At 38.3% G+C, this 25,561-nt stretch overlaps 1 long non-coding RNA gene across 2 annotated transcripts in view; it reads left to right on the top strand.

The window, feature by feature from the left end:
• The window catches only part of LOC144581811 (uncharacterized), a 71,528-nt gene extending 53,864 nt beyond the window's left edge, over nucleotides 1-17,664 (top strand). Inside the window, exons 3-7 of one of the 2 annotated variants that reach the window (XR_013533082.1) lie at nucleotides 6,583-6,683; nucleotides 12,990-13,249; nucleotides 15,122-15,306; nucleotides 16,601-16,726; nucleotides 17,286-17,664. This is a non-coding gene — a long non-coding RNA (uncharacterized LOC144581811). The remainder of the gene's footprint in view (nucleotides 1-6,582; nucleotides 6,684-12,989; nucleotides 13,250-15,121; nucleotides 15,307-16,600; nucleotides 16,727-17,285) is intronic. The other variant, XR_013533083.1, reaches the window with a different exon arrangement.
• The last annotated feature ends 7,897 nt before the right edge of the window (nucleotides 17,665-25,561 follow it).

Raw genomic sequence — 25,561 nt, 5'->3', positions numbered from 1 at the left:
TAAAGGAGCCAGGCACAGTGGCTCATGTCTGTGATCCCAATGCTTTGGTAGGCTGAGACCTCAAGCGATCAGAAGGATTACATGAGGACAGGAGCTTAAGACCAACCTGGGCAACATACAAGACCTGTCTATACAAAAAAAAAATGTCTTAAATTAGCCAGGCAGGATGGTGCATACCTATAGTCTCAGCCATTCAAGAGTCTGAAGTGGGGGAATCCCTTGAACTCAGGAGTTTGAGGTTGCAGTGAGCTATGATTGAGAAACTGCACTCTAGCCTGGGTGACAGAGACTCTGTCTCTAAAACAAACAACATTTCTTAAAGAATCTTTTGACCTGGATCCTACTCCTTTTCTCTGGCCTTATCTCTCATTCCTCAGCTGTACTGAATTTCTCTGTTTTTTTTCTAAGTATCATGATAATGCATTCCTGGGCCTTTTCTTATATAGCGCTTCTTTGTAGACTGCTCATTTCTCCTATCACCAAGCAGACTTCTGCTTATATTTTAGGGTTTCTTCTTCTAGGAAACCTTTTCTGATAATGTAGTTGCCTCTTTTGTCCCTTTCATAACATCCTGAACTTCCCCTGAAATAGTACCCAATTTGGTTTTAATTTTTTGTTTTCCTTTTTCACTGTAAGCTCCCTAATAACAACATCTGACATTTGTGGAGGGCCATGTGTCAGGAACTGTTTTATGCACTTGATGTGCATTCTTTCCTTTAATCTTTACAACAAGATTTATTGATGCTTTATTGTTCCTTTTCAACAGTTAAGAAACAAAGGCAAATGCGGTTAAGGAACCTCACAGTCAGGGGTTAAATCCATATTTTAACCTGATCTGCTTGATTCTGGTGCCTTCACCATTATTCCATTACGATGCTTGGCACATCGTAAGCATTCAACAGATATTTATTGAATGGATGAATTTGGTAAACTTAACCAGGGTAGAAGAAAAGCACTCAGGATTACTGGAAACACAGTAGAAAGTTAGGCTCAGATACAGAGACTCTAGGACCCTGAGAAGAAGTTTAGACTGGAGGTGGCTGGGAATAGGGACTCATTGTTAACATTTTTTAAAAAGAAGATTAGATTGGTAACAGTTTGAACAACTTCGACACAGCCCCTTCTGTCTCAATCTTCAACTTGAAATTAGTACATGTAGAAAAGGGCATGATGGAGCATTTATGAAAAAAATTATTATTTTAATGCATGAAGTTGAAAGGCTGAAATTTTGTTTTTTTAACTGAAGATTATATATGTGTAAATAACAGAAAATATATATTTTTTTCAGATAAATTTATGGCATGACCATTATGATTTTATATTTTAAAAACTAAAATAGATGTTTAAAAAACGATTTACTTTCCACAGGATATTTGGGAGCAAATCATGTCTTACTGAGAATTTAAGTTACAAGTGCTTATCAAAACTCTTTTAATATATTTTTGGCAGATTTCTCTTTTAAAAATCTTTTCTTCAATCAGGGTTTAGGTATTGTGTGAAACCCAAAATAAGAAAATCAACTATGTCAGTCAGTAACTTTTAATGCTTTCTGTTGGTTCCATGTTCACAAGGCAAATACAGTAACATATCTTAACAACATCTCAGAAGACATTCTGAGAAATGTGATTTTTGTCATAGTACAAACATAATAGAGTGGTATACATAGTACAAACAAATTTAGGTGGTATAGCTCACTATACACCTAGGATATATGGTATAGCCTAGAGCTTCTAGGCTACCAACCTGTACAGCATGTTTCTGTACATGAATATTGTAGGCAATTGCAACACAATGGTATTTGTATGTTTCTAAACATTTGTAAACATAGAACAGCTACAGTAAAAATACAGTATTGCTATCTTATGGGACCACTGTTATATATGAGGTCCATCATTGACCAAAATGTTACAAGGGGCATGACTGCAGTACTTTTTGTTGCAAATAAAGCACTCTATTTGAGGTTTGCTTACTAAAAAACTGTATTGCTTTTTTTAAAAATTTTTGTATATTTTAAAAATTGTACTTTGGACTCTGAGGTACATGTGCACATCCTGCATCCTGCTGGATTGTTGCATAAGTACATATATGCCACATCCACCCCTGCCCCCTCCCCCGTTGCCTACATTGGGCATTTCTCCCAGTATTATCCCTCCCCATCTGCCCACCCCTGCTGTCCCTCCCCTTCCCTTCCCTCCCCTGCTCTCCACCTTCCCACCTAGCCCAGTGAGTGTTGCTCCCTTCCCTGTGCCCAAGTGTTCTCACTGTTTGTCACCCACCTATGAGTGAAAACGTGGTATTTGGTTTTCTGTTCTTGTGTCAGTTTGCTGAGAATGATGGTTTCTAGATTCATCCATGTCTCTACAAAGGACACAAACTTGTCATTTTTTATGGTTGCATAGTATTCCATGGTGTATATGTGCCACATTTTCTTTGTCCAATCTATCACTGATGTGCATTTGGGTTGATTCCAGGCCTTTGCTATCATAAACAACTGTATTGTCTATCTCTAGGTGTGAAATTCCACCTCTAACTATGTTTGTGAGGCTAGTCAAGACTTAAAAAGCATTGCCCTCCAAGGTGATTTGACTACTCTGGGTGAATACCGGGATTATTTAAACATAGTCATGGTCATACCCAATAATAGGGTAGACACAGTATTTCACTTTTTTCCCCACCTCACAGCCTCAACCCACAATTTTTATTCCTATTACTCTAAAGACTGAGCAGCAATTCTCCCTTTTAAAATTCTAGTTGTTCTCACCCCAAAGTGCCTTAATTATTTTAGTTGTTAATACAGGGTATCTTGTTGTTCTATCGTGTTTTTTTTTCACTTCCCCTTTTTCTTTTTTGAGATGGAGTCTCACTCTGTCACCCAGGCTGGAGTGCAATGGTGCAATCTCGGCTCACAGAAACCTCCACCTCCCAGGTTCAAGTGATTCTCTTGCCTCAGCCTCCTGAGTAGCTGGGATTACAGGTGCATGCCACCGCACCCAGCTAATTTTTGTATTTTTAGTAGAGATGGGGTTTCAACATCTTGGCCAGGCTAGTCTCGAACTCCTGACCTTGTGATCCACCCGCCTTGGCCTCCCAAAGTACTGGGATTACACGCGTGAGCCACCGCACCCGGCTACACTTCACTTTACATGCATGTACTATGCCACTTATGCACATTGTGACAACTTAAGAGACAAGCATGACTTTTAGTAACATAGAACATACCAGACTAACTGGAAAAGACTTGCCTTTGCATAGTTGACTCTCTTTGTTGCCTTTGGTGGCATATATTTAAATCTATATGTTTCTGTTTTTAGAACATGGGAATACAAGTATTGGAAATACACACAATCATACCTTACACTGCAGAATGTCTAAGTTTGATCAGAACCTATCATAGAGTGTTTTTATCTGAAATGGTAGAAAGTCTTGTATCGTGGAAGTGAAAACAGCAGTCATTTACCTATAAGAAATACAATTTGTATTTTCATTTATATGCCACAAAAATTATATGACTGTAAGTTTTATACTCATTCTCTCTTGTTCTCTCTCTTCTTCTTTCTCCCTCCCCATTTTTCTATCTGTAGAGATTGATAGCTGATATAAGTATTGGAAAGAATTTACTATCCTTTTAAGAATATTATCTTGAGCATATTTCAATATGTCTAATTTTAGTTTGGGTTTAATTTTATTTATTTTTAATTTTTAAAATTTTTTCGAGATGGAGTCATTCTTTTGCCTAGGCTGGAGTGCAATGGCACACTGCAAGTTCCGCTCCCCACCCCAGCGTTCAACTGATTCTCCTGTCTCGGCCTCCTGAGTAGCTGGGATTACAGACATGCACCATCACACCCAACTGATTTTTGTATTTTTAGTAGAAATGGGATTTCACCATGTTGGCCAGGCTGGTCTGGAACTCCTGACCTCAAGTGAACTGCCCACCTTAGCCTCCCAAAGTGCTGGGATTACAGCTGTAAGCCATTGCACCCAGCCTAGTTTGGGGATAATTTTAGACTGCTGAGATGCAAAATAATTTAAGCAACCAAAATGTAATATATAATATATTATGATAGGATATATGATATAATATATATTCAGGAAAAGAAGCCTACAAAGATCCAGTCTACATAAATAACTTTGGAGAGTCCACTGGAGAGCACTTCAAAGCGATAGCCAGTAATTCCCTACAACTAAAATTGAGCTGTGCTACTTCAATAGGGAAAGACAGGCCATGCATATTAAAACACAATGAACAGAGAAAACAGATAATAGTTTCGAATGTAAGCATCAATCAAAATTTACACAAGAAGTTTTTATTTTAAGCCTTAGTTATAAATTGAGCTGCTTCTTGCAAGGACAACTCTATGCAGTATATGGTAGAATATGAGGTAGTTGGGCTTGATTCATTATTAAGGATGGTTGAAAAATCTGCTATGCAACACTGGAGAGGTGAGCTGACTATATGTAATCATTTGTTTTAATATATGACAAATCTGATATTTTAAAACAATGAGTAAGATTTTATTTAAAAAATTTAAAAATGGTTCATCTACAATTTGAAAAGGTTTATAAAACATTAAAATCTGGATATTTTAAATTAAAACAATTAATTAGAAAATATTACCCTCAATATTGACAAAAACAGTATCTATGTCATAAAAGAGTTCATACAAAGCGATTAGTTTAATGCATTCTTAAAAAATAACAGACTATTTGATTCATTTAACAAAGAGTTAATAAGATTCATAATGTTCAGTTTCAATAGTAATTAAAATATAGCTTGAAATAAGATACTTTTATTCCTATTCACATAGTTAATATTTCAGAAAAATAAAATGACTAACAATGAGATTAAATTGAAATTGTTATATTTACTGCCATCAGTATAAACTGCTCAAGCCATTTGTGAAGTTATCAGGCAGTGAATATAAAAAGTTACATAGGATCCTCTTCCTTTCATTCTAATACAAAAATTATATAAATTCTTGTGAAAAATGTTAAAGAAGAAAAAAATGATATGCATTATAATTTCATAGGATGGGGAAGAAAAATTATAAATGGCCAATAATAGAGAATTGCTTAAATGAATTGTGATGCAGAAACTCACTGGCATATTGTGCTGCCATTTGTAGGAAATATTTGGGATACATGAAGAACAACAGTGGTGTTTTGTGGGGTGTGGTGGCTCATGCCTGTAATATTTGGGATACATGAAGGACAACAGAGGTGTTTGGCCGGGCGTGGTGGCTCATGCCTGTAATCCTAGCACTTTGGAAGGAGGAGGAGTCCTTCTTCTGAGGCCAGGAGTTCCAGACCAGTCTCACCAACATGGCAAAACCCTGTCTTTACTAAAAATACAAAAATTAGCTGGTAGTGGTGACGCTTGAATGTAGTCCCAGCTAATCAGGAGGCTGAGGCATGAGAATTGCTTGAACCTGGGAGGAGGAGTTTGTAGTGAGCTGAGATCATGCCACTGCACTCCAGCCTGGGCAACACAGTGAGACTCTGTCTCCGAAAAAAAAAAAAAAAAAAAAAAAAGGTGAGGTATTTCACAATAACTAAGGTTTAAAAAAATTATATATATATATAAATTCTTTCTTTCTTCTCTCTTTCCTTCCTTCCTTCCTTCCTTCCTTCCTTCCTCCTTTCTTTCTTTCCTTTCTCTCTTTCTTTCTTTCTTTCTTTCTTTCTTTCTTTCTTTCTTTCTTTCTTTCTTTCTTTCTTTCTTTCTTTCTTTCTTTTCTTTCTTTCTTTCTCTTTTTTGTTTTTCTCCCCTCCCCTTCCATTCTTCCTTTCTTCCCTTCCCTTCCTTTTTTTGCAAGAGGGAGGCAGTAAAATCAAACCATACTGGTGGATTAAGGCAGAAGAGAGAGAATGGCTCCCAAGCACAAAGTATAAAATTGTAACTAGAATGAATTTACCGGCACATTCAATGAAAGAATGTGCCAATTAAGGGCAAGGTTGCCAAATAATGGAAACAACAACATTGGCCGGGCGCGGTGGCTCAGGCCCGTAATCCCAGCACTTGGGAAGCTGAGGCAGGCGGATCACAAGGTCAAGAGATCAAGACCATCCTGGCCAACACGGTGAAACCCCGTCTCTACTAAAAATACAAAAAAATTAGCTGGGCGTGGTGGCACGCGCCTGTAGTCCCCGCTACCGGGATGCTAAGGCAGGAGAATTGTTGAACCCGGCAGGCGGAAGTTGCAGTGAGCCAAAGTCGCGCCACATCACTCTAGCCTGGTACCTGGTGACGGAGTGGGACTCTGTCTCAAAAAAAAAAACAATGAAAAGAAGGCGTCTTGAAGACAAAACAGGCGGGCCCATCCAGCATTGACTAGGATTTTATCTGCTTTGAAGTGCTTGAAGCTAATATGGGGACAGGCATTCAAATTACATTAGAGATTCCTTTTGTTTGGAGGCCAACTTGATCAGTCAACCTCATTATTAGACATCCATGTAGCTTGCTTAGAGGGAGAAAGTGTGATAAGTCAAAGCAAACACAGGGAGGTAAAGTTGATGGGCTTACTTCTCAATGTAAATTTATAAATTGCTATTGTAGTTTCATCATTTTTCACTCTCTTTAAGGCTTGCTAAAATTGATATCCTTGAGTTCTATCAATTCCGGGACAGAGAACAAATTGTGTGTCAGCCTGCAAGGATGGAGGGACAGTGAGGAATTTTCCAAGGTAAGTGGCACCTTGTGTATGTTGCCTGGCTTTCCACAGGTGATACACTTCCTCATTTATACAGTCTCTGAGTGTCTGTACATTGAGATGTTAATTATGAGTCCATGCAGCAAGTAGAAAGGCATTTTTAATATAATTTTAGTGAAAAAGCTAAAGCATAACATTTTGTCTATTACGAAAGCACCAATTTAAACTATGCATGAATATGGTCACAATAATAAGGAAACAAGGGAAAAGAAATAATGACTGAGTTAGTGGTGGGTATGCCAATCATATTTCTTTTTCTTTACTGCCATTTTGTTTGTTTACTTCATAAAATCAGAATAATAAAGGCAAATTCAGTGTTATATGGATATAAAATTTTATATTTAATAATATAAATAATACAAATAATAGCATATTTATAATAATAAATGATAAAATGGACATCAAGCAATACTAATTTTGGAAGTATTTCATCTCTAATTGGCCCTTGAATCTGTTATGGCCAGTACGTGGTAGATGAGAAAACTCATTTAAAATGAAGGTGCGATAGCCACAGAACCATGTATCTCATGCCAAAAAGAGTATTTTCTAGACCTGTCCAACAGGACCTGCTATTGAGCATTAAGTCATCTTCTAAACATATGGAAGACTTTAAATAATCTCTATTAAGTTACTCTGCACAAATCAACAAATACAATGGCCATGTATGTTTTCAATTTTCTTTCTAACAAGCAGACCAATCTATTGATTTACTGTTTTTCTGTTTCTTTTTACTAAACTATTAGAACAACTTAAAAAGCTTCTTTTCCCCTTGCATCTCCTGGAAGCCAAATTTAAATTTATTAGAAATAGATTTCTTATGGAGGTACTTACAATTAAGAGGCTTAACACATGATGATTTCCACCTAAACCTTTGGTGGTTAAAAGTTTTTATAGAGTATTGTGGTATGTGATTGAAATGTAAAGAAGTTTTTTGTTGAGGGCTACCAGTGCTGGACTTGTAGAACAAAAGAAAGTCAAATGTGAGTATTACCCAAATAAAGATTGGAGATTTTACATTTTAACCGTAAGTATTTAACTAATTTCATTCAAATTGTGATTTAATATAAACGGAAGTGTTATTATAGAGATTCTCTATTCTCCTTTGTGTGTTACATTTTTTCTTTTAATCTCTTGTCTTTCACCATACTGAGTCAGTTTAGTGTGAGTCTGTACCTCCCTCTAGAGTATGAAAATAGCAGTCACTTTTCACATTTTGAGGCAGAAATACTCTTCCTCAGAGGAAATTGATTAGTGCCTCCACAGTTCTGCTTTTTAATCTTTAGCACTAAAGTCGGTTTTTGTCAGCACTCCTCTTTGATTGTCCTCCTGGCTGGAGTGGAAGCTGAAGCCACTGAATCTGAGTCAGGCACTGCTTGACACATTTAGAACAATTTCTCTGAAATAACAGTAAACAAGAAGGAATTGTGACCTATTAAGTTACAATAAACTAAAGCAGCTCTCTAGAAAAGTGAGGAGACAATAGATTTTACTGTAAATAAGGAATGAATGTTGCTAATTCTATCTATGGGTACATCATATCTCCAGTTAACCTTCAGAACACTTTCAACTCAAATAAGCTGTAACAATTTGGTTAGTCTCTATGCTCCTCATTCACAACGTGCAAAAATGTGAATTCAGAATTAGTGAAGGTTGTCTGCTTTTTGCTTGTTTCTAGAAGCATTATATTGTGTGGTGTCTTTTACCTCAAAGCTCTGGGATATATTTGCAGGGATATTTATATATATACACACATGTGTATAGCATAGGCCAATATAAATAGACAGAGACAGACCAAATTTCAAGAGATTAGAGAAGATACGTAGGACCAAACACTCTTAAATACACCAACCTCCCACTTCCATTCTCCAAATACATGTACATCCTTGGTTGTCTTTCCTTTCCCCCTGGTTTTTTGGGAATACATGTAAAGAAAACAGAAAGAAAAAAAACATATAAACCTGTTAAAAATATAAATAGATATCAAAAGAAGAGCTGAGTTTAAAATGTGGAGATTACTACAGATAAAATGCATAATTTTGGATACCAGTGGTTTCACCTACCATGTTGGTTTAAAAAAATGTATTTTGCGATAAGCTAAGGAAATACATTTGAGGAGCCTTATATAAATACCATTTCCAATGTCTCTAAACAGTTTTAAATGATTCATGTTAAAATACTTCACATATGCTCTGACTCATACAGAGTAGATTTGAGCTAACATTTTTTTATCGGCTGGATGTTAATGCAAAGTTAGATTACATTAACTTTTATTTTAAGCATCACATTATATTTTGGTTCTTTGTGAGCCTTGAATCCACTAAAAGCTGCCAATCTTTGTCACATAATCATTATCCTATAACTCTGAGATAGAATTTTTGAACCTAAGAACAGAACTTTCTATTAATGATGGCCAAGTTTTATCTCACTTACTTGATTGCTTTATTCTAGTCAGTTAAGGTAATCATTTTGAATCTTGATTCTGTCATTGGTCATATTATTTACTTCAGGAGTTATAAAGCTTTCTCTGTAAAAAGCTAGTGAATACTTTCGGCTTTGTGGGCTCTGGGTCTTTTTAATGTAGTATTCCTTTTCTTTTTTAAATAAAACACAAAAAACTCTTTAGTCATAAAAACCATTCTTAGCTCAAGGGCCATACGATGACAGGCCTCAGACCAGATCTGGCCCACAGGTTGTAATTTGCCAATCTCTGTTGAACTGTATTAGTTATCTATTGCTGTGTAACACGTAGCTCTACAATTTAGTGGCTTAAAATACCAAATATTTTATTTAACAGTTTATGTAGGTGTGGAATCCAGGGCATTGATTTGCCTGGTTACCTCTGGCTTGAGTTTTTTCCCAGAATATAATAAAGCAGTTGGCTGGGGCTGCAGTCTCATCAGAATATTTGACTGAAATAGAATCTGCTTATGAGTTTCTCATGTGGTTATTGGCAGGATTTGGTCCCTAATAGGTTGTTGGCCAGAGATTTCCCTTGGTTCCTTGCCAGGTGGGCAGTTCACAACTTAGTAACTAGTTTACATCACAATTAGTCAGCAAGAGGGAATAAGAAAGAACTTGCAAGAGGGAAGCCACAGGGTTTTTGTAACCTAATTTCAGAAGTAACACCCATCAGTCATGCTGCACTATATTGATTAGAAGTGAGTTCCTATGTGCAGTTCACACACAAGGGAAAGGGATTTCACAAAGGTGTGAATCCTGGAATGGCAGGAATTACTGGAGCCATCTTAAAAGCTGCCTACAGAACATACCCACCCAAAATATTCTACAATTTGGAAGAAACAAATTTTCAGTTTATCCACACTTTTGATAAAAACATTCAAGAAGGCATGTTCATGATGAACTATTGTGGAATGCTTTTTTCCCCCCAAGATTGATCCCATCCCAGTAATACTATGAATATTGCTGATTGACTAACTGCAAATTCTCAATGGTGATATCATAAACATTTTATCATCATATCATTGGAAATCTCAAGACATTTTTGTCAAACACATTTTAACAATCATGATGTTTCAGCTTCATTGGACAGGTGAAATTAAGTTAAACTGAGTCTCAAGGACTGTTTTGAAGAATAAGTCATAGCAATACTATAGCTCAAATGATATCATAAATAGAGAGAACCAGTTTCATCTGCCTTGTCTCCATGACAGGAAGTTTTAAGGCTGATTGCATTCAATATGAGCCTCAATTTTTTTTTAAACAACTGGTAAAGCTACCTTTTCCTCCATGTCCATATATGCTTTCATTGAAAGATGTCTATTTCCTTATAGAACAGGCAAGAGATCAAATTAGGGATGAACTCGACTTTACAAATATTGTGATAGTAAATTTTAATCATAATTTGATCCAAGGATCTTTCAAAATTAGAGAATGCCAGTTATTGATAAATGCTATCTAGATAGCAACAATATACCAATACAATGTTTCTACTACTTCAAAAAGAAACCTATAATGCTCTAACCCAAACTGCCAATAAAAGTACTGTCATTTTAAATGCTGTATCACTCAAACTTCAATCCCACTAACAGCCCACATATTTTGCAACTCTTTCCCACTTAAGTAATTATTATTACTCATTGGGTGTATAATATGAGTGAAATGCTGTGCTAAACAACTTTATTAGGATCTTCTCATTAATTCTTAGCAACTCTGCCGGGTGGTTACTATTACTATGCTCATTTTACAGAGATTAAGCAACTTGCCTGTGGTCATCCAGCTAGTAAATGATGAAGCAAAAGTTTGAAACCTAGTAGCCTAAATTGAACGCTTTCTCTTAAACCAGAGGCAAAAATGTAATATTTGCTTATTTAAGAACTGCTAAGGAAACTTTTCCTAGGAAACAGTTAAATGATTCACATCAGTATAGTTCATTTTTTTTGGTTTGAAGCCACTAGATGGCAACATTTTCAAAAGTTTTTTTTAAGGTGGAAAAGTAACTCCACAGTATTGACTGGTTTTCTGTGAAGAAATTATTTATTTTTGATTTGCCAAATTATAACTGTTTTTTGTAGAAAAGTCTTTCAGTGATGTAATGTGACCATGGCAGTTTGGAGTGTTATGTGCTATTTCGTTAACTTTTTGTTTTACTTTAATTTGAGGTTGAGGGGAAGTTCCTAGAAACTTAAAATTTCTTCCTGGAGGTTTTCCCTCATGCTACAACACTGCTATCAAGTCCTGTTTGTTTAATATCAAACATGACACACATTTGTTTTTCAGAAAAACGTTAAAAATATAATTTGTATTGCCTGGAATTTACCCTTCCTCTTTTACATCATACATTCTTGTGTATCTTTTAAGTCCTAAGTTACACATATATCTTTTTCCTCTGTGATGTCCCTTCCACAAGCACAGGCAGATTCTTCTAATAATACCACCTCAGCCCCATGTTCATTTGCGGCTTTGATGCATTGCACATGTTCTAGTGATATGTGACTGTCCTCCCACTTCTTTGGGAGCACTTCAAACGCAGTCTTAAAAATTCGTATGCATAAAATTCTCAGTTTCTCAATACCTGAATAAACAATCATTAACATATCACAACCTATTTTACCTAATCCTCTAATTTGATTTCTTTTCACGTTTGCTATTACATACAATGCTTCAAAAGTCTTTGTTTTTGTCTTGCGCATGTGTGAGAATTGCGGTAGAAATTTTAGAGATCGAGTTTATGTATCATGGGGTACATATGGTACAAACAATTTTAATCACACATGACATTTGTCATTTATGGGCTGATCATTAACTAATATGCCTATGTTTTGGGAACTTTCCATTTTATGAGTATGATGGGAGGCCAACCAGGTTTTCCACTATAAACACGGAAAATGTCAAATACTTGCTTCCTGAGCTTCCTTTGCACCTAGGATATAGGCACATGGTCTTGCTTCTCTACTTGGAATTGAAAGCCAGTGCATCAGAAGAGAGGATTCTGTACAACTGTGCTGATTTTTACAGCAGAACTAAACTTTGTAGCAGTAATGGAAGCCATGCTATTGGTGGCATTTAGTACACAGAGCCAAAAAAATTTGTTGCAGTTCAGGTTGCAACAACTTTTGTTTGGTGAAGGCCACAGTGGAGTTCTCATAGATCATTTCTATGGTGTGATTTTGAGCATTGTTCTTGATGCAAAGCCCTGTCACTGATTATCTAGGCTTCCTAATGATTCCACGAAGTACCCTCAAATCCTTGTCATAATGTCCTATTTTGCCTTCATCAGTTGAACTTGGTTATTGTTTCTAGCTAAAAATGCTGACTGATAAAAATTGGCATCAGGAATGGCTGGAGGTGTTGTTTCTAAAGAAGCCGAACAACTAAATAAAAAAGGAATAACATTCTCAAAATTCTAATTTAGGGCATAAATTGAAAATGAGCTAAAAGAATATCTTCTTTCTTGCAGCCACAGGGTTGAGATAGTCAAAGATCAAATTCAAAGTTTAATTATGTAGGTTTCCCAATTCCAAACTCAGCTGAATTCACTGTCTTACCTGGTGTAATATGTGAAAGTTAGAGTTTGATAACGAAAGAATAGTGTTCCCCCAAACTAAAATGGGGTACACGAAAGGATTTAACTTTATTTACTCAGAAAATACTGACTCCTCTTCATAGAGACTCACTTGCCTGCAGAAGCTCTTACCTTCATTTGACTCATGAGATTGTTCTTACCTTGCTTTACAACCCTGTGACAAACTTACCTAAGGAGGTTATCTTGCAGGAGGAAGCCAGTCCTCTTCTGACTCTACTCTTTTTTCTTTTTTTTAGACAGAGTCTTGTTTCGTCACCAGGTGCCAGGCTGGAGTGCAGTGGTTTGATCTTGGCTCACTGCAACCTCTGCCTCCTGGGTTCAAGCAATTCTCCTGCCTCAGCCTCCCGAGTAGCTGAGACTTCAGGAGTGCATCACCATGCCCAGCTATTTTTGTATTTTTAGTAGAGAAGGGGTTTCACCATGTTGACCAGGATGGTCTCAATCTCTTGACCTCGTGATTCGTCTGCCTTGGCCTCCCAAAGTGCTGGGATTACAGGTATGAGTACTCTACTCTTAACACTCACTATATCTAGACCAATAATGAAAACAAGATCTTTAGCTCGAACTTGTATTAGGGAGTGAAATTATAGCATCACCCCAGGATAATACAGTTAACACTTTAAAATAATTTAAGAAAAATATTATTTTAGTTCAGTGATGAAAAGAAGATTTCATTAATTTATAGATGTAAATAAGACAAGAATGTAATATAAGAAGTAACTGAAGTTACCAATATGAGTAACTTTGTCAGAAGTTAGGCTTTTAATATCCTAGCTTAAACAAATGGGAGTAGTTTAAATTATTTTCTTGTTTGGTTAACTGAAGTCTAGACCATAGCTGATTTGAACAAAAATGAACCTGCTATAAAGAAGAAAATATATTAATAAAATAATTAAAGGCCTGGGTAGAAATCTTCAGGTAGAAATATTGGATTAATTTGTTGTCTGCATTCTGCTCTCCTCACTCCTAATAAAATACCTCAAGAGGGTTCAAGAGATAACCTCTTCACCAAGTCCATTAGAAATACATTAGACAGTAGGCTGGGTGCAGTGGCTCACTCCCGTAATCTCAGCACTTAGGCCAAAGTAGCAGGATCACTTGAGGCCTAGAGTTTGAGGTCAGTTTGGACAACATAGTAAGACATTGTATCTATTTTTAAAAATGAACAAACAAGTAAACAAACAATTTGAGAGTCTCTCTGAGCCATCTCTGGCTCAGGAGGCTGGCCCAAAAGCAACAACAAGAAACACATTACATTGGCAATGTGACTCATACCTATAATCCCAGCACTTTGTGGGGCTGAGGCAGAAGGATTGCTTGAGGCTAGGAGTTTGAGACCAGATTAGGCAACATAGCAAGGCCCCCATCTCTATGAAAAATATAAAATTAGCTGGGCATGGTGGCTTGTGCTTGTGGTCTCAGCTAGAAGCTGAGGCAGGAGGATCACTTGAACCTAGGAGGTTGAGGTTGCAGTGAGTTGTGATTGTGCCGTTGCCTTCCAGCTTGGGCAACAGAACAATACACTGTCTCAAAAAAAAAGAAAAAAAGAGTAAGAAAATAAATGAATTAGGAATACCTCTTGAGGGCACCCTTAATTTTAGTGAGAATGTGAAGATTTTAGGTTGACAGAAATTAGAGTACTTAATCACTAAGGCAAATTGGCGTGATTACCATAATTACAGACAGTAAATTCCTGACCATTAGTCCACATCACTACTTGATCTGAGTTGACCAGGATGAACCACGTTATCAATCAGAGCAGCAAGCCCAGTAGTCGTCCACTATCAAAAAGAAGTAGTATATGTGGAACTGGGCTGGAGAATATCTAGAGGCACAAGAAGGGTACATATGTATATGATTCATATTCTGAGTGCACTACTTCTGCCACATTGCCATTTTTCTCTCAACTTCATTTATGGCCTCATGGTAAGTTACCTATGACCTATATCACTAACCTTGGTTAACAGATGAGTCAACATAATTTGCTGGCACCAGGAGAAAGTAGACTACACCTTCTAATAAATCTAATCAGGGTTAGCTCTTAAGGACCGTGAAAAATTAATTCCTCTTCATAGGTAGAATTTTGAGTATTCCAGGTAATTTTCCAGTTACTATGAAAACCATAGCCTGAATCAAGAGTCTGTGCTCATTTATGGTCACTGGCTAGTGGAACTAGAAGGAGGTCTTAGAAATAAGAAATTTGAAAAGTAAAATACAAGGATAGATGTCTTCCTATGGATCCAGAATATGAGAATATTGTCCCAAATGAAAGCTCATCAAAAGGCCTTTACCATGCAGGAAGCTTTTAATAATCAGAGAGGCTGTCAGCTAGCCTCTATCCATTACCACACCATTGCTTTCTTAATAGGCTCATTAAAAATTGCCAGTCTTGGATTGGGAAAATGTGGCACATATACACCATGGAATATTATGCAGCAATCAAAAATGATGAGTTCGTGTCGTTTGAAGGGACATGGATGAATCTGGAGAACATCATTCTCAGCAAACTGACACAAGAACAGAAAATGAAATACCGCATATTCTCACTCATAGGTGGGTGATGAAAAATGAGAACACATGGACACAGGGAAGGGAGTACTAAACACTGGGGTCTGTTGGGGGGAAGATGGGAGGGACAGCGGTGGGGGGTAGCTGGGGAGGGATAGCCTGGGGAGAAATGCCAAATGTGGGTGAAGGGGAGGAAGGCAGCAAAACACACTGCCTTGTGTGTACCTACGCAAATGTCTTGCATGTTCTGCACATGTACCCCAAAACCTAAAATGCAATTAAAAAAAAGTGTGCAAAAAAAAAAAACATTGCCAGTCTTGCAGAGATGGAGGCCATGCAGGGACTCAACAACATCAATTTTTATTCCTGAAGGCTAACATGGTTACCACCAATGCTGAATGGTAACCTTGTCAACAGTAGGAACTTATCATGAATCTTTTATGTGACATCTCCATTAGTTTTCTATTGCTGCACAAAAACTATCACAAAATTAGCTGTTGGTAACAAAACACATCTATTATTTCAGTTTCCACATGTCACAAGTCTGGACATGGCTAGCTGAGTTCTTTGCAAAATTTATTGGAAGGTGCTGGCCATACTGGCATTCTTGTCTGGAGGCTCTATTAGGGAAGAATCCATTTCTAAGTTAATTCATAGTTTTTGGCTATATGATTGAGGGTCCTGACTTTTTGCTAGCTTTTGTCTGGAGGCTGCCCACAGCGCCTTGACATTTGGTCTTTTTGAACATGGTCGCTTACTTCATTAAACCCACAAGCCAAGCTGGCTATATGGGCACACATCCTATGTTTTTCCCTCTGTGCTTAGAAGGCTCCACACTTGGTTTAAGGCTATTCTGTAGCTGTTTTGAAATTCTTGGTAATTTTTGAAAAAGGAGCCCCACACTTTGCTTTTGAAGTGGGCCCCCAAAATTATGTAGCTAGTCTAATCTTCAAGGAGAGTTTCTAGCTCCAGTTTGCTAAGATGGAGACTTCGGTAACATAATGTAATCAAAGGAATCACATCCATCATCTTTGCCATATAATGTAATCATAAGAGTGATATCACCTTTGCTACTGTCTACTGATTAGAAGCAAGTAACAGGTTCCTACCATACTCGAGGGAAGGGGATTATAGGAGGGTGTTAATATCAGTAGGTGAGACTTGTAAGGGCCACTCCTAGGTCTTTCTGCCACAACACAATAAACTGGACTAGGACAAGTAGAGAGCAGGTACCTAGAAAGGATTTCAATTGGATTTCTCTGCCTGCCATGCTTTTGTTTGCAGCACTATTTCTTGGAATTTTTGAGTGTCTTATTCACAGTTATTGTATCACACACAGCATTGCCTTCAAGTAATTATTTTAGGGTTTCCAATGGATCCATTACCACCTGCGTTATAGATTGTCAAAATGTTGTACTGAAGACTAACACCTATAGTGCCTGGCAGGAAAGCAATATCTTGGGAGGTAAGGATGTTGTCTTGCATAATGCTTTGAACTGGTAATCAGTACATGGGCTGTTTTTCTCATAAACAGAATGTGTAGATTTGAGAAACAATGACTAAGTGGTGGCTCATAAAACTACACCAAATGCCTACTTATAAATATTTTTGCATCATGTCTTCAGAACATAGTTTACTGGTTCAGAAATCTTAATGTCTAAGAGATACTACTTAATATCTAAAAGACATTTCCTGGAACCACCAGGAGAGACAAGCAAAGTTCAGTTGTATTGACAGTGGCCACTGTCAACTAGCTGTTTTGAACAATTGATGCCACTGGACAAACCAAACAAAAAGGGAATTCCGGTGCTGGCAAAGGTGACTGATTCTATTCATGAAGAGCAATGGGCTTATTGCTACACAGTGACCGCAAAGAAAAATATGGATAAAATCTTTCATTATTTATAGTACTTATAATTCATATTTATTTTTCTTTTTAGATGTTATTGCCTGAGTGCACTAGTACATTACTAAGAATCAGTTACTATAATGGACATCTTTTCCCCATTGCTTGTTTTTGTCAGGAATCTGGAGAACACCATCCTCAGCAAACTGACACAAGAACAGAAAATGAAACACCGCATATTCTCACTCATAGGTGGGTGATGAAAAATGAGAACACATGGACACAGAAAGGGGAGTACTAAACACTGGGGTCTATTGGGGGGAAAAGGGGAGGGCCAGTGGGAGGGGGAGGTGGGGAGGGATAGCCTGGGGAGAAATGCCAAATGTGGGTGAAGGGGAGAAGAAAAGCAAAGCACACTGCCATGTGTGTACCTACGCAACTGTCTTGCATGCTCTGCTCATGTACCCCAAAACCTAAAATCCAATAAAAATTAAAAAAAAATAAATAAATAAAATAAAAATAAATAAATAAAATAAAATAAAAAATTATAATGGACATCTGTGTATTATGACTCTAAAGAGATTATTTCTAGTATTCTATTATTACATAAGATGTTTATGGAAGGTTTTTTCTTTTTTAAAAATGACTGTGAATTAAGCACGTTTTCTTCTTTTTCTTTTTTTTAAAAAAAGAAAAAAACTCCAACTTTTGTTTCAGAATCTATAAGCCCATTTTCTTCTATTCTTCGTTTGCTATTTTTTTTTTTTAAAACCCTCATGAATGTGTGTTGCATTTTTTTCTAATGCATTTTTTATTAACGGAAATAATTATGTTATTCATTTAATTTACAAATGTGGTGAATCACATCAATTGGTTTTCTGTGTTTCAGACATTTTTAAGTTTCTGAAATAAAATCTATTTGATCCCCTCTATGTTCATCTCTTCCATGCTGGATTTGAATCATTAATATTTTATTTAGGTTATTAAATTTGTATTTATAAGTGACATTCACACACCATTTTCCATTCTTGTATTATCCTTTTATTATCCGTATCTTCTATTATCTTTAGTTTCATTTTCAAGGTAAATTGGGTAGTATGTTAGTGAGGGTTCAGTTTAAGATAACAGATTCCATCCTGGAAAAAAGGTTTTATCCTGTAAGGTGCTAAATGGATTACTTACAGACATGTTTTGAGAACTGAAGAAAGAGACTAATTTGCATTTCCAGGAATTATGACCAAATCCATATAGCAGAACTGAGCCCTCAGGGAAGATACTGTCAGTGTTCTAATCAAGAATTTGAAACATTGTGAGCTGCTATCTCTTCCATGATCAGGAAGCCCCTGAATCAGGAAGTTATGCTGTATCCAAGTTAGAATACAGAAGCTGCTCTAGTTGGTAGCTTAAGAATCATATCACCTCTGCTAATCAGAAAGGTATCTGCCATCGGGACACAGATGCCCAGCTACGGATCAGGAATGACAGTGTGTCACCAGCCCCTGCAGCAAAATGGAAGACCTGCATTCTAAACTTCTTCCCATTTGATTCACTTCCAAATTAAAGTTTCAAAAGGGTAGTTTGATAGCAGAGCTCAAATCACATAAGGCATCTGAGCAAAAGAGATTCTGGGAAATACAGTGTTTTATATGGCTTCTCTGACTGCTCTAAGGAGATGGAATAAGTGTTGTATGAGCTAATTAGCACTGATGCCTGTAGGTCTCTTCCTCATTTCTTTCTCACTTTTCTTTTCCTTCCTTCCTTCCCTCCCTCCCTCCTTCCTTCCTTCCTTCCTTCCTTCCCTCCCCCGTTCCTTCTTTCTCTTTCTTTTTTATCTCTCTTTCTCTCCCTCCCTCCCTTCCCTCCCTCGTTTCTTCCTTTCTTCTTTCCTTTTCTTTCTTTTTTCTTCTTTTTATCTCTATTCTTTCTCATTTACCACTTTATTTTAAAGGATATTTCAAAGGATACAGATAGAGACCTGTAGGGCGAGGTAGCGGGGAAGGGGTACGGAGCTTTTGTGCTTTCCCTGGGTGTGCCATCCTACAGGAACTTCTATATGTTCAGCTACCTGGAAGCTCTCTGAGCCCTATCCTCTTGGGTGTTTATGGAGGCATCATGACATCAGCATTTTTTTCCTGTAGAGAATAGAGTGGGACCCTCTCATGAGAGTGAAAGGTGGGCAGAAGAAGGTCAGAGGCCTGTGCCTGAGGCCTAACATACTCAATATTATAGCAAAAGACTGTAACAAGGGCTATGTGAGTTATGAGCCAGGAACCATGGAAAAAATCAATATATACCATAACACCTTAGCCACTTCCAGGATTTTGGCTTGAGAACCTTTATATCTATCTATCTATCTATCTATCTATCTATCTATCCATCCATCCACACACATGGCTTGTGGTGGTTTGCTGCCTCTATCCCCACATCACCTACATCTGGCATTTCTCCCCATGTTATCCCTCCCTGACCTCCCCACCCCCCCCACTGTCCCTCCCTTGCCCCCTCCCAACAGACCCTAGTGTGTGATGCTCCCCTCCCTGGGTCCATGTGTTCTCATTGTTCAACACCCACCTATGGGTTAGAACATGCGGTGTTTGATTTTCTGTTCTTGTGTCACTTTGCTGAGAATGATGGTTGACATAGAAGCCATCTGTGACCAAATGTGTGGGTTTATTTTTCCCACATACCAAGCAGTAGACACCAGCTGGGCATCCTCCAATTCAGTTCCAACACTCTTTACCCAGAGATAATGTCAGCTCCAACATGTTGAGGTCTCAGTCTCCAAGACTGCCCCCTACCCACCAGTCCCAAGTCCCAGCCTATGGAACTTCTAACTCACTGGCTTCAAGTTGGGGTTCCTATGACCCCCTCATTGGGTTTGATTAACTTGCCAAAGCAGCTCACAGAACTCAGGAAAACACTATGTTTGCTAGTTTATTGTAAAGGATATTGCAAAGGATATTGATGAAGAAAGCTGGGTGAGATAGTGGGAAAGGAAGGTATGAGCCACCCTCAAGGAACCTCCATATGGTCAGCTATCTGGAAGCTCTCTCATTTTTCATTACCTGAAGAAACTTGTATAAGATAGAAATTATCTAGTTCTTGAAGGTTTTGTGAAAGTGTACTTGTACATTTTTGTCCAGGAGAATTTTTAAAACCTACCAACTAAATTTATTTTATTTGTGAGAAAGGTGGTAAGAGAAGTCATATTTGTATTAACATGTAAATGAATAAAATGTTTTTGGAAGTATTCATGAGTTAATGAAAACATGAGGGACTCAAGATGGCATGGTGAGAAAAATCCAGGATTGAAGCTCTCAGAGAATGCGCGGAAGGTGAGTCAGGGCCGCATTTCCAGACAGATCTTTGTTGCCCACAGAACAGGGAAATTCCCAGGTATAAAAGAGATGCGGGACGCCAGGCAGAGATTTTGGATGGTGCAGCTGGCGGCCGGCCCTGTAGCACAGCAGTGCTCCACAGCCCTCCACACAAAGCGCACTGGTCCAGGTGCCCTGTTGAACCGGCAATCTGAGACTTGAGAGGGCTGAACTTGAGACTGAATGGGCCTTGGACAGTCAGCCAGGCCAGGAGATTCCAGGGAAACAGCATTTGGGGTACTGCAGTGGGACAAACAAAATGGCAATTCCAAACGCTCTGGGTGCGGGCATAGCTGAACCCAGGACAGTGCAGCTCTGTGGGGGAGGACGTCTGCCATTACCACGGCAATCTGCTCCTACTGAAGTACACGCCCATTGCTGATGCAGCCTGCCGTTGCCAAGGCAACCCGCCACAACGGAGAGGCTCAGCCGCAGGGTGTAGCCCATGTCAGCAGGGCGGAGACTGCAGCAGCATGGCAGAGCCGGCAGCAACAGGGCGAACCTCACACCAGCAGGGCGGAGCCTCGGCAGGCAAATAGTGACAAGACTGCCTCCTAGCTGGGCAGGACAGCACAACGGACACTCACAAAGAAAGCCCCAACCCCCCGAGACAGAGCATCTGAGAAAAAAATGTTTTTTTTAATGAGTTCTGCTGCAGCAGAATTAAACGTAGCAGCCTAACAGCCCTGAATGAACAACAGAGCTCACAGATCAGCACTTGAGATTCTATAAAGTACAGACTGTCTCCTCAAGCAGCTCCCTGACCCCTCTATTTCCAGAAGACTGACATTTGGCAGGCATCATTATGGGACAAAGATAGCAGAAAAAGAAACTGGTAGCATCCCTCACTGTTCCACCGCTGCTATAGGTTTACCCTAGACAAGCAGGGCCTGAAGTGGACCTCAACAGTCATACAGTGGAGAGGCTAGACTGGTAGAAGGAAAACCAAGTAACAGAAATACTTCATCATCAACAATCTGGGCGTCCACACTAGACCCAATCAAAAAGTCAGCAACTACGCAGACGACAGGTGGATAAATCCACAAAGATGGGAAGAAACCAGCGCAAAAAGGAGGAAAACACCCAAAACCAGAACACCTCGCCTCCTAGAAAGGACCAAAGCTCCGCAAAAGCTGGACGGAGAATGGACGGAGAATGACTGTGACAAAATGACGGAATTAGACTTCAGAAGGTGGATAATGAGAAACTTTTGTGAGCTAAAAGAACATGTTTTAAATCAATGCAAAGAAACTAAGAACCTTGAAAAAAGATATGAAAAAAGATTCAAGGAAATGATAACAAGAATGGATAACTTAGAGACGAATATGAATGAATTAAAGGAGCTGAAAAACACAATACGTGAACTTCGCGAAGCATGCATAAGTTTCAACAGCTGAATTGACCAAGCAGAAGAAAGAATATCAGAAGTCGAAGATCAACTCAATGAAATAAAACAAGAAACAAAGATCAGAGAAAAAAGCACAAAAAGGAATGAACAAAGTCTCCAAGAAATGTGGGACTATGTGAAGAGACCTAACCTACATTTGATAGGTGTACCTGAATGTGACGAAAAGAATGAATCCAAGCTGTAAAATACTCTTCAGGACATTATCCAGGAAAATTTCCCCCACCTAGCAAGACAGGCCAACACTCAAATGCAGGAAATACAGAGAACACCAAAAAGATATTCCACAAGAAGAGCAACCCCAAGGCACATAATCGTCAGATTCAACAAGGTTGAAATAAAGGAGAAAATACTAAGGGCAGCCAGAGAGAAAGGTTAGGTCACCCACAAAGGGAAGCCCATCAGACTCACAGCAAAACTCTCGGCAGAAACACTACAAGCCAGAAGAGAGTGGGGGCCAATATTCAACATCCTTAAAGAAAAGAACTTTCAACCCAGAATTTCATATCCAGCCAAACTGAGCTTCATAAGTGAAGGAAACATAAAATCCTTTGTGAACAAGCAAGTACTCAGAGATTTTGTCACCACCAGGCCTGCTTTACAAGAGCTCCTGAAAGAGGCACTACACATAGAAAGGAACAACCAGTACCAGCCATTCCAAAATCACACTAATTGCTAAAGAGCATCAACATAATGAAGACTCTACAACAAATAATGGGCAAAACAGCCAGCTAGCATCAAAATGGCAGTATCAAATGCACACATAACAATATTAACCCTAAACGTAAATGGACTAAATGCACCAATCAAAAGACACAGACTGGCAAATTGGATAAAAAGCCAAAACCCATCAGTGTGCTGTATCCAGGAAACCCATCTCACATGCAAGGATACACAAAGGCTCAAAATAAAGGGATGGAGGAAGATTTACCAAGCAAATGGAGAGCAAAAATAAGCAGGAGTTGCAGTTCTCATCTCTGATAAAATGACTTTAAAGCAACAAAGATCAAAAGAGACAAAGAAGGACATCACATAATGGTAAAAGGATCAATACAACAAGAAGAGCTAATGATCCTAAACATATATGGACCCAATACAGGAGCACCCAGATACATAAGGCAAGTTCTTAATGACTTACAAAGAAACTTAGACTCTCACATAATAATAGTGGGAGACTTTAACACGCCACTGTCAATATTAGACAGATCAACCAGACAGAAAATCAACAAGGATATCCAGGGCTTGAACTCAGGCCTGGAACAAGCAAATCTGATAGACATCTACAGAACTCTCCACCCCAAATCCACAGAATATACATTTTTCTCAGCACCACATCACACCTATTCTAAAATTGACCACATAATTGTAAGTAAAGCACTCCTCAGCAAATGCAAAACAACTGAAATCATAACAAACAGTCTCTCAGACCACAGTGCAATCACGTTAGAATTCAGAATTCAGAAAGCAACCCAGAACCGCAGAGCTTCATGGAAACTGAACAACTGGCTCTTGAATGTTGACTGGATAAACAACGAAATGAAGGCAGAAATAAAGAAGTTCTTCGAAACCAATGAGAACGAAGACACAACATGCCAGAATCTCTGGGACACATTTAAAGCAGTCTCTAGAGGTAAATATATAGCAATAAGTGCCTATATGAGGAGAATGGAGAGATCCAAAATTGAAACCCTATCATCAAAATTGAAAGAGCTAGAGGAGCAAGATCAAAAAAACTTAAAACCCAGCAGAAGACAAGAAATAATTAAGATCAGAGCTGAACTGAAGGAGATAGAGACATGAAAAACCCTTCAAAAAATCAATAAATCCAAGAGCTGGTTTTTTGAAAAGATCAACAAAATAGACAGACCACCAGCCAGATTGATTAAAAAGAAAAGAGAGAACAACCAAGTAGATGCAATAAAAAATGATGAAGGGGAAATCACCACAGATTCCACAGAAATTCAAACCATCATCAGAGAATATTACAAACAACTCTATGCGCATAAACTAGTAAACCTGGAAGAAATGGATAAATTCCTGGACTCTTGTGTCCTCCCAAGCCTAACCCAGGAGGAAGCCAAAACTATGAATAGACCAATACCAAGGTCAGAAGTCGAGGCAGCAATTAAGAGCCTACCATACAAAAAAAGCCCAGGTCCTGATGGGTTCACAGCCGAATTCTACCAGACACACAAAGAGGAGCTGGTACCATTCCTTCTGAAACTATTCCAAATAATCCAAAAAGAGGGAATCCATCCCAAATTATTTTTTGAGACCAATATCATCCTGATACCAAAACCCGGCAGAGACCCAACAAGAAAAGAAAACTTCATGCCAATATCCATGATGAACATAGATGCAAAAATCTTCAATAAAATATTGGCAAGCCGATTGCAACAGCAAATCAAAAAACTTATCCATCATGATCAAGTAGGATTTATCCTGGGGATGCAAGGCTGGTTCAACATATGCAAGTCTATAAACGTAATTCACCACATAAAGAGAACCAAAAACAAAAACCACATGATTATCTCAATTGACGCAGAGAAGGCATTTGACAAAATTTAAGAGCCCTTTATGCTAAAAACCTCAATAAACTCGGTATTGATGGAACGTATCTCAAAGTAATAAAAGCTATTTATGACAAACCAACAGCCAATATCATACTGAATGGGCAAAAACTGGAAGCATTCCCTTTGAAATCCGGCACCAGACAAGGATGCCCTCTTTCACCACTCCTATTCAATATAGTACTGGAAGTTCTAGCCAGAGCAATCAGGCAAGAAAAAGAAATAAAGGGTATTCAGATAGGAAAGGTGGAAGCCAAGTTTTCTCTATTTGCAGATGACATGATAGTATACCTAGAAGACCCCATCGCCTCAGCCCAAAAACTCCTGAAACTGATAAGCAACTTCAGCAAAGTTTCAGGATATAAAATCAATGTGCAAAAATTACAAGCATTTTTCTACACCAATAACAGACTTAAAGAGAGCCAAATCAAGAATAAACTGCCATTCACAATTGTTACAAAATGAATAAAATACCTAGGAATACAACTCACAAGGAACGTAAGGGACCTCTTCAAGGAAAACTACAAGCCACTGCTCAACGAAATAAGAGAGGACACAAACAGATGGAGAAACATTCCATGTTCATGGTTAGGAAGAATTAATAACATGAAAATGGCTATACTGCCCAAAGTAATTTACAGAATCAATGCTATCTCCATCAAGCTACCATTGACTTTCTTCACAGAACTGGAAAAAACCACCATGAACTTCATATGGAACCAAAAGAGAGCCTGCATAGACAAGTCAATTCTAAGCAAAAAGAACACAGCGGGGGGCATCACACTACCAGATTTCAAACTATACTACAAGGCTACAGTAATCAAAACAGCATGGTACTGGTACCAAAACAGAGATATAGACCAATGGAACAAAACAGAGGCATCGGAGGCAACACAACATACCTACAACCATACAATCTTTGATAAACCTGACAAAAACAAGCAATGGGGAAAGGATTCCCTGTTTAATAAATGGTGTTGGGAAAACTAGCTAGTCATGTGCAGAAAGCAGAAACTGGACCCCTTCCTGACACCTTACACTAAAATTAACTCCAGATGGATTAAAGACTTAAACATAAGACCTGGCACCATAAAATCCCTAG

Source organism: Callithrix jacchus, chromosome 3 (genome assembly GCF_049354715.1).
Source record: "Callithrix jacchus isolate 240 chromosome 3, calJac240_pri, whole genome shotgun sequence".
NCBI lineage: Eukaryota > Metazoa > Chordata > Mammalia > Primates > Cebidae > Callithrix > Callithrix jacchus.
This window is presented reverse-complemented; position numbering and strand designations above follow the sequence as displayed.